At 41.4% G+C, this 9,137-nt stretch overlaps 1 pseudogene; it reads right to left on the reverse strand.

Annotated features, from left to right (window-relative positions):
* Nucleotides 1-244: 244 nt before the first annotated feature.
* Nucleotides 245-1,872, reverse strand: LOC111536418 (annotated as a pseudogene).
* Between the last annotated feature and the right edge of the window lie 7,265 nt (nt 1,873-9,137).

Consider the following 9,137-nt stretch of genomic DNA (forward strand, 5'->3'; position numbering starts at 1 on the left):
GAAAGCACATTTGTTCTCCTAGAGCTATTCCTATAGTTCATTAATTTTCTACACGAACATTTTAAAAGGTAGAACAAGAGAACAGTTTTTTATACAGTGGGATTTGCTCTTTAGGGAGAATGAGCACGCTGCATTCCAGTTAACATTTTTGTTTTTTCAAGGTAACAGGAATTGTGTACAAATGACAGTAGATTCTTGCCTCTTTATTTTTATCTAAATAAAAGATAAGATGAATTCTCAAGAAAGAAGAAAAGTTATATACATAAGGGACTATATCTTCCTTCATCGTCTACTTGGAACCAGTAGTTGTGTTGCTGTCATAGAATCAGGAAACAGGTTGTAGTAAGTTGGAAGAGGTACATATGCTGCTGTTATCATTTTACCAGCAAACCACCTACCATGCAATGCATTGACTGCAACAATAGCTGTAGCAATTGATGGGCACTTCACATACACATTGCCCTGAGCTGAATTTCTGTCCACATAAATATTATTAACTCCTCCATGTTTATTACATTCTTCAATCACATCGTCTTTACTCTCTGTATCCCACCCAACTTCTTCTGTTTGAGGGTTAAACATGTTAGAGAGTTGGAAACACTGTGTTGCAAGTGGCTGAACAGAGGCAGCTGCAGCTAAAGTTGAAGCTTCGGTCTGCTGGGAAAGTCTTGTTTGCAAATCTATAACAAAAGAGAATTCTGCCACAGCACCAAATGCCAAAGAGCCACTCATTTGTAGAGCTTGCTGTGCTGCTGATGGAATCTGCAAACCTGTATCCTCTGCAAGTCTTGCCATTAACTGAAGACGACCAGTTGTTCCCAAATCAATTCTAGTCCCTTCCAGTTTGTCACTGTCCAAAAATGAACTAGTACTCGAAGCATCAGCATGTTCTGTAACATGACCAATTTTCATTGGCCTTCCTGCTAGTTCGAATCCATTAAATTGTTACAAAGTGTTTTTGGCACATTCTGAATCAGAAAAGGTAGTAAATCCATATTCCTTGGATTGACCAGTTTCACTGTTTATCATCAGCTGGATACTTTGAATCCTTCCGAAAGGCTCAAGGATTCCACGAAGCGTATCTTCAGTTATGTTAAAGTGTAATGAGTCCACATAAAGCCTCTTAGGCCCAGCACTTCCCTTTTGTACATTGTTTGCCATGGCTGCAGCTCTGTTTTTTTCTGCCTGTGATGCCTGTACTATTGACTGGCACTCCTAAAACTTGTTGGCCAGTTAATCCTATTGCTAGAGGCACTGAGCTAACATCCACGAACTCCACGTAAGCAATTCCTTTGGAACGTCTTGAATTTCTATCAGAAATCATCCTCACGTCTCGAGCCTTTCCTACTGTAGAGAAAAACTCTTCCAAATCCTTTGGTCGAATTCCTGCCGCCAGAGGCATACAGAAGACTATCCTTGCATCTCTTTCCTCAGGAGTTAGATTATCAATAGGTTCCCTCACAGGGCTCTTGTCTTTTCTGAATGGACTTTTGCTTCGGAAACGTCGTCTGCTTAATTTGATACTATGAGGCAACCCAATCTTTCCTCAGATGGCACTGTTAAACTTTGGTCCGGAATAAGGACTTCTGTAGCGGCCTCTAAATCTTCGATCTCTACTTCTGGAACGGCTCCGTCGCCTCTCTGCTTCGATTTCGCTTCCTTTCATGGCTTTTGCTCTTTTTCCTTTCTCTATCTCTACTTCACTTCCGTTCTTTACTTTTGCTTCTCTTTCGTTCACGACTACGACTTCTGCTCTTGCTTTTTTTCCCTCTTTTTGCTACGTTCTTCATGGCCGTTGGCCCTGCTCAACTGGTTCTCAGCCTTCTTGTAAGGAACCTCAAGCATTGCTTCAACATCAGTATCGTCTGCCATTTTCTCTAAACGCCTGTGCCGGCTTTCGGGCGCCTGCGGTGCTCGTGTTCGGGAAGAGACTGCGGCTGCTGCCACCGCCCCCGTCGCCTCTGCTGTTGTTACTGTTAAGTCCCTACGCCCAGGCCGCGGGACTGCCCAACCCGAATATCGGGCTGCGAGGATGGCTACGCCCGAGTGAATCTCAAAAAAACAATGGAATTAGAGAAGCCCACGTGGGACCAGGCGCGGTGGCTGGTGGCTCACGCCTGTAATCCCAGCACTTTGAGAGGCCGAGGCGGGCGGATCACGAGGTCAGGAGTTAGAGACCAGCCTAGCCAATATGATGAAACCCCGTCTCTACCAAAAAATGAAAAAATTAGCCGGGCGTGGTGGCGGGCGCCTGTAGTCCCAGCTACTCGGGAGGTTGAGGCAGGAGAATTGCTGGAATCCGGGAGGCGGAGCTTGCAGTGAGCCGAGATTGCGCCACTGCACTGCAGCCTGGGCGACAAAGCAAGACTCCGTCTCAAAAAAAAAAAAAAAAAAAAAAAAAGAAAAGAAAAGAAAAGAAAAGAAAAGAGAAGCCCACGCGGGAAGAGCAGGACTGCAGCTTTGGCAGCTCAGGATCCACCCCTGTGACAGCGTCGGCAAGCTCCCTGGAATGGCTACCCCTGCTTCACGCTATAGTAATTTTCTTCGCACATTCTTTCTTCAGAGAAAGTTCAGAGGTAAACGTCAGCTAGATTAAATTAAATTTAACATCAGCTAAATTAAATCATCATGCATTAATGGACTCCCAATCAATCAAACCCTACTGCATTTAATGCAACAGTTTTGTATGTTTGAATTTAATTATCTGATGTGAGAGCGCTTTGCTAGTGCTGAATTCTAGTGGTTAAATAATTTTCTCATGAATTCTTATTTACACTCTTAAATGGTCAGCATTAAAATGCAACCAAGGGTCAGTTATTCAAGAGATTACCTTCAAACCAAGAAAAGGCAATGTAGGACTCTACTGTAACAAAAGTATGCTTCTGTCAACACAGAGAGATCACACCAATTCTCATTAAACAGTTACTGCACAGGATAACATAAAATTATAAGGATGAAAAGATTCTTCCTTCTCAGATCTGTACCTTTCCAATCATTTTGACACTCTGGACAGGAGATCTCATATCCACCTACTTTTTTCACGTGTTCAGTCCATAAACACAAGCTTATAGGACAATTGGCTGCCACTCTCTGTGAAAAAAAATCTCATATTTGATACTGATGCTTTGAGAAGGCTTCAGCAATTGAGGTTCGTGTAAAATGTGAAATGTGAGGAGGCAGCCGGAAGTAGTAAAAGGAGCATGGGATATGGAGTCAAGAAGGTTTGAACTGTACCTTTGCAACTAACTTTCTTTACTGACCTTCTCCAACTTTTCACTTCATCTTCTTTAAGAGTAGAAAAAAGAAGAATAGCAATCGTAAGGGCACTTCTTGTGAAGTTTGGAAAAAAATTTAAGCAAAAACTACAGCAAATTATGAAAATTCTATTACAAATTATAATTATTTATAGGATTAAATTTTGTTACACGTGTTAGACCTTGTCAATGAACGTGTTGCTTCTATTATTTTTGATTGAAGATTTTGGACTGTACCTAGCCATATACTGTATTCATATAGGTCTTCTTGGTTTTATTTTCAATGATTACTGTTTGACCATGAAACAAGGTAAATCTCATGTGACCTATACCCAGAAACAACTCCTTGGCCCTAACCTCATTAGAACCATGATTTATGGGATATGTCATCCCAGGTTATATCCAAATGGACCTCAGAGAAGACAACAGGTTACATCTGTTGGCACAACTTACACTAAACAGAAAATTGATGTTATCTATTGATTGGGACCTCCATTCATATGTTTTGGTCTGCTAGGGCTGCCATAAAGCATAACAGACTAGGTGGCTTAAACAACAGAAATCTGTTTTTCCACAGTTCTGGAGGCTGAAAGTCTGAGATCAAATTATTGACAGGGTTGTTTTCTCCTAAGGTCTCTCTCTTTGGCTTGAAGATGGCTACTTTCTCCCTGTGTTCTCATAGGGTCGTTCCTCTGTACATATCTATGTCTAAATCTTCTCTTCTTATAACAGTCCTATTGGATTAAGCACAACCCTAATGACTTTATTTTAGCTTAATTACCATTTTCAAGAACGTATCTCCAAATACAGTCACTTTTTGAGGGACTAGGGGTTAGGATGTCAACATATGAATTTTTGGGGGGACATAATTCAGCCCATGATCCTATATGTACACCTATTACTTCTTATTTATGTTATGGGATGAAGATAAAAATATTCTTATGTGAGTCCTTTTTATACTTAAATGAAGATAGTGTTTTCCAGGCTGAGGTGGGCGGAGGTCAGGAGATCGAGACCATCCTGGCTAATACAGTGAAATCCCATCTCTACTAAAAATACAAAAAATTAGCCAGGTGTGGTGGTGGGCGCCTGCAGTCCCGGCTACTGGGGAGGCTGAGGCAGGAGAATGGCGTGAACCCAGGAGGCGGAGCTTGGAGTGAGCCGAGTGAGCCGAGATCGCACCACTGCACTCCAGCCTGGGCGACAGAGCAAGACTCCATCTCAAAAAAAAAAAAAAAAAAAAAAAAAAAAAAAAAAAAAAAAAAAAAAAGATTGTGTTTTCCATGTATTCTGCAAGTGGTTTTGACCACCAGAGGGCTCCTGTATTTATGCATTGTCATTATAATACAATGACACTTTCAAGATTAAATATAAAGTTGATCATGAAAGTTAAATTCTTGGTATCTGTGTATCTTCAGTGAATCAATCTTTAAGCATCCCAATGCCTAACCTGATGATGATAATGATGATGATGATGACTGCATTTATTGAGTAGCAACTGTGAACCACCCCTGTACCAGGTGCTTTGCATATATGATCTAATTTAATATTCTGAACTTTTCTGTTACAGTCAATGTTTTGTATTATTTCAGTATTATAAATAAAGTATCTATGACTTGGAGAGGTTAAACAACACACAGCTAGCAAGAGGCTAAGTGGAAATTTGAAACACTAGCATCATCGTTAGCACTAGTTTCATCATATAGCCTTTAGAAGACAGTTCCTAATCAGCTTCAAGGGGTTCGTGACCCTCCTGAAATACTACACAAAATATGCAAGTATGTGTACAGTGCAGAGACGAAACATCCAAATTTGTTGTTTTGTTGAGAAGCTCAGCTCCACTCTGAAGTCTAGGAAATGTAGATAGCATGGCAGTCAAGGTTGCTCTAACCTACCCTCCATCTTTTTGTTTTCATTGCTTGATTCATAGTCCCTACAATCCCTCCCCTAAAAGGTTCTCTAATGGATAGATGACTTCTATTACCCCTTTAGTTTTATCAGTTGTTTTGTCCTGAACGTATCTGGCTGAGTTTTCCCTCCATATTATCTAAGACTCCTAGTTGCAAATAACAGAAACACAACTTGCGCCTGGGAAAGGCAGGAGGGGAGCTGGCCCCAGGAACACCCTAGAACCAAGGACTTCAACTCTAGCAGGACCATGATTCATCTTCCACTATAGACGAGCTTTTTCTATCTGATGGTAGCTTGGTGTAAATGTTTTAGGCTTATGTCCTCACAGTCTTGGTGCCAGAGAAGGAAAGAGAGCTCTTCCCTGTCAGCTCTATTTAGAAAAGTCCAGGGAAATGACTGATTAGCCTGGCTAGGAGCATGCGCCCATCCCTTGAGTAATCACTGTTCACAGGAAAGTGGCACTATGGATGTCCAGGTCTCAGTTACATGCTCTCATCTCTGATTAGGTGGGTGGGATAGCATTAAGGGCAGCTCCCTGAAATCACATGGATGAAGTTAGGGAGGAGCAGCCTCCCGAGGAAGAAACATGCTATTACCAGAAAAAGAGGGAAGAGGTGATGGGCCCACGAACTCATCAAAGATCCACCATAGCAATGACTTTAACCACCACAGGCAACCCTTTCTCCTTCCTGCCTCAGAAAAGAGCACAGCAGAGCTGGTGGTTTGCAAGAACCTGAACCTAGAATTAAGTTCCAAGTTGACCTTGGCACCTACATTCTCAGAATTTTTTATTTTGTTTTTTATATAGAATTTTTTATATTGTTATACCTGGCAAAATTGAGCACTATTATGCATTTTAGCATTTTGTTTATTTTGGTACTCCAAAGTGCAGTTGCTAATGATATAGAACACTTTTTGTCCTACGATCTCTCTAAACATACAAACATCTGTTATATATTGATGCAAGTGACTGGTATGGATGGACTTATTTTGTTATTGGTGCATTCTTGAGTCCCTGAAGGTCGCATGTACGCATGCCCATTGAGACCCACTTCTCCAGCTGGTGATTGTGGGTACTTTGCAACAAATCCCTGGACATAAACATTCTTTGGGAAAGAAGTTAGAGGAAAGAGGGGAGACCTCAATGTGGGGTTCTCCTTCTCTTTGTCTTCCAGATCTAAAGTTCTCTCTATTCCTTCTCCTCTTTCCACATCTAGTTTATAATTTCAGATCTTAGCATCTCCTCTGGGAAGTCTTCTTGGGCCCTCTGGGCCTGTATTAGGTCCTCTCCACTATACTTCTGCGGGTAGTGGAGACACTAGAGAAAGGGGTTGGAGAGGAGCTGCTAGAGCTTTCGGTTTTAACTTTGATTGATGCCTCTTGCCTTCCCATATGCTTTTGGTCAAGGTAGCCTTCACTTCAGTTTCTATAAAGACAGAATTAGGTAAACAATAAGGCAACTTTTCTTCAATGTTTACTGTAAGTATACATGAGACAATATTTGTGATTTCATAGGGTGCTAGGCTGTGTGCATGAGGCTCTCAACAAATGCTAACAGGAAATACATGCAGTGGTAGAATAACACAGAAGAATAACCACTTATGAAAAGTTATCATATGTCAACATTGTACTAAGTGCTTTATATGCATTATCTCAGTTGAACCTCATAGCAACCCTAAATGATATACATTATTGTTTTCATTTTACAGACAAAGTAACTGAATGCTCCACATCATTCAGCTAGTAAGTTGCACAGCCAGGACCTGAACTCAGACCTCACTGATTCTAAAACCTTAGCACATAGCAAACTGTTAAGACTTCTAAATAAATTCAAGAACAGTACAGCCTCATTATAAAGCTCTTCACTGTCCTCTGTATTTAGTTACATTTGGAATCTACTCGGCTTGGCCTTCTCCTCTGTGTATTTTGTGATCATTGGAAAATATTTCCCAGTTTAACCCAGGATGCTTATTATTTGGGCCTTTTCTTTTCGCTCTCAGTAGAATTAAAACTCAAGTCTATTGTATCATTATTTACTATCTCATCTTTTCTGCTACAAGTCTTCCAAACACATTCTTGGATGTGTGAGGAAAATAATTAGGTCCAGGCAGACTACAAACTAGCTTGGTTTACAAAAATTTTAAGAACATTACCTTGGATTGGGCACATACACGTGACATGCCATATTCAGTCTGATGATGATCTTCTATGGGAAATGACTGAGTCCACCCTGCCCTGCTACACTTTGTCCTATACCATCCTAGCTGGTCCATGCTCTAGTTTTCAGGGCTGAGAATTAAGTCTCTCCTTTTCCCCGGGGTTCTGAGCTGGTGATCACCCAGCCTTGTCTGCCCCATGCTTGCATCTCCAAAGAAAAAGGGTCAGAAACACTTTACTTTTTAATTTCTTTTTAAAGTGATGGATGCTACATTTCTAATGGCAGCTTTCATCCTTTATGAAAGTACTGAACCACTGAAGTACCGTGATTTCAATAGCAGCTATGTATTTCATTCACAAGATGATCTTTGCCTAAGTCAAAAAGCTTGAATAATTCCCCCCATCTTATTTTCATGATGTTTAAGTTTTGGCTTCCAAGAACTTCAGACAAAATACACAGACAGGGTGGCATATCGTATGGCAAAATGAGCCCCAGGTCATGTATGCCAGAAGTCTGAGAAGAAAAAAGTCAAATGAAAACAAGTGTGTTGGGCCAAATAATAAGAAATAAACAGAAGTGAAGTCAAATCACAAACCAAGCCAGAAAAGAAACAGAAACCCCATTAAGAAAACACACTTAAGGAAATCAACAAAATGCATAGCCAAAGGAACATCAAGAAGGTTGTTCCCAGATGGCCATCTCTCCTGGACAGTCTCCCCTTGGGGATGGAAAATCTTCGGCAGGCAGCCAGACTAGGTGGCTTGAACCCAGAGGAGGGCACTACCCATGCAAGGATCTGGGTCTTGTTGACCTTTGGCAGCTTTTAGTAAGCAGAAGTCAAGGGATTGTTTCCTCAAAGCCCAACTCTTCTTAGGCCGGGCTCAGTCCTGAGGCTCCAAAGTGAAGGGCTGGGGAAATGGGGTATGGGGCAGAGAAATAAGGAGCCTCCTCATTTCCCAGAGAAACCAAGATACCGAGGAGGAAAAACAGTTCGTGTAAAGACCATGTACTTTGTAGTTCCACAAGGCTGGGTCTGAGTCCTACTCCTCACTCATTCTGTGACCTGGGCTGATTCATTTTCCTTCTCCGAATCTCACTTTTCTCATCTGTGAAAGGGGAATGATAAGAGCACTTATCTAGCAAGGTTACAGTGGAAAGAAACGAGATAATATATGTAAAATGCTTAGAATTGTGCTCAGAATGGTATGTTAATGATTTTTAGGAGAACAAGAAAGGGATATGGGGTTAACCAGGGAGTATCAGAAGTTCTACAAGCAATAAGGGAATAGTGGCTTGCCCAGGAATCTCTGCCCTTGTGAACATTTTAGTCACGGTTTTCTTATTCAGACTTTCTTATGAGTGCTACATCTCTCTGACGAGTAAGTCCTTTGGGACCTCCCGGAGAACGAATTTGCCATTCCTAGATACCCTCAGAATTGTCTGGGACAAATTCCCTGTGCAAAGATCAGGTGTGGTGTGAGTTCTCTGTGACTGACCCCAAAGATCCTGGCATCTCTGGAATTTCCTGGGTATCAGGAATTGGGTCCAGGGAACCAGCCACCCAGCATGGCTGGCTGCAAAACAAATACATGCACCAAAGAGAGAATGGAAAACAGCCACCACTCCTGTGGGGTTTCCCTGAGCTTATCTGAACCTTCATGGTCTCTAATGGCTGAATCAACATGCAGCACATGAATATAGGAAAAATAAAGATAAGGTAAAGAAAATAAATATTCACTCTGCCTTAATCTCAGTCAATTTCCAAAGGGTCTATTTGCATTATCTATCTGTCTCAATTGTCTAATGACAGAGGG

This window comes from Piliocolobus tephrosceles, chromosome 12 (assembly GCF_002776525.5).
Source record: "Piliocolobus tephrosceles isolate RC106 chromosome 12, ASM277652v3, whole genome shotgun sequence".
Taxonomy (NCBI): Eukaryota; Metazoa; Chordata; class Mammalia; order Primates; family Cercopithecidae; genus Piliocolobus; species Piliocolobus tephrosceles.